Raw genomic sequence first — 1,377 nt, forward strand, 5'->3', positions numbered from 1 at the left:
GGCAACAAATGTACATATGAGCTTGACACAATGGATGTATGTATGAATTGTGATAAGAATTGTACGAGCCCCCAATAAAATAATAAAAAAATCTAAGATATTTCCTTTAAGCTTTAGGGGTTGGTATGATTTGGAATTGATTCAATAGCACCAAGGTTTTGGTTGTGGTGTTTGTATCCTGGCTATACAAGCAGAGCACTTTTACTATTACGACTAATAGTAAACCTTTTTAAAAACAAATTTCCCAAATACTTGAAAGGCTAAAGTATCATTTACCTATTAGGAAAGAATTGCCACCATATGTAGCTTTGTGAAACTCTTGGGAATACTCTTGGGAATACCATTCATATTGGTGATCATTATAGATTTGCACATCTTGTGATAATACGCTGGAAAAAAACTTAACAAACATTGCTATTGAGTCAAATCTGACCCAGACATTTTATGGATAGAGTAGAACTGCTCCTGTGGATTTTCAAGGCTGTCAATCTTTCCAAAGCTATATATTGATGGACAGATGACAATAAAGTACCTTACGAAGTCCCTGTGAGTGCCCATTTCAGAGAAAGGTGTGTTAGCCTGGATTCTCTAGAGAAGCAAAGCCACTGGTGCTTGGATGTGTATGTCAATAGAAAGAGATTTACATAGAAAACGTCTCACGCTTGTAGAGTGGATAAGTTCAATCTGGTTCAAGTCTGTGGATCAGATGTAAGCTGGAGGCTTCTGTAGCTTCAGGGTCTGATGACCAGGAAGCCCACAGGCTGGTGGATGAGGAGCTAAATGAATCCCAGGTTGGCAGTCTGCTGAGGGCTCCTGGGATCGGCAGGCAGTACAACATGAGGTCAAAGAACCGGGTCCCATAGAGGAAGTGAGCTAGTGTCTACACAGTGTCAGTCTATACTAAGAGTAAGTCACACCCTGAAGGAAATCTCCCTCAATTGTATTAAGGCTTTAACTAGTCCAAGGAGGTGCTACTCTACCCTATTCTTCTAACACCTAGGCTGCTTAACAGAAGATGCCATCATGTTAGATCATAACTATGCTAGATCCTATTATGGGAGAATCCTAGCCTAGCCAAGCTGACAATGCATCTGACCAGAGCACACAGGAGCAAATGAAGAGGGAAGGAGATATAGTGGAACACATCCTGGCCACCAAGCCCTGAGAATGATATTCCTTCTCAGAGCGGCCAAATGCACAGAGAGGACCATAGGGCCAGACCCACCATAAAACTAGATGTCCCTCACTGACCCATATCACTATGAGGGACACTGGAGGCACAGTGTGGGAATTGTGCCTGATCTGACCCCAACACACTGGGGTGAAACACTAAGGGTGTGCAACGGAGCAGCAAGGGGAGCAAAGCAATGAAGTCCC

The sequence above is a fragment of the Echinops telfairi genome, unplaced genomic scaffold (genome assembly GCF_000313985.2).
Source record: "Echinops telfairi isolate 266 unplaced genomic scaffold, ASM31398v2 ScPeMD7_443;HRSCAF=831, whole genome shotgun sequence".
Lineage (NCBI taxonomy): Eukaryota > Metazoa > Chordata > Mammalia > Afrosoricida > Tenrecidae > Echinops > Echinops telfairi.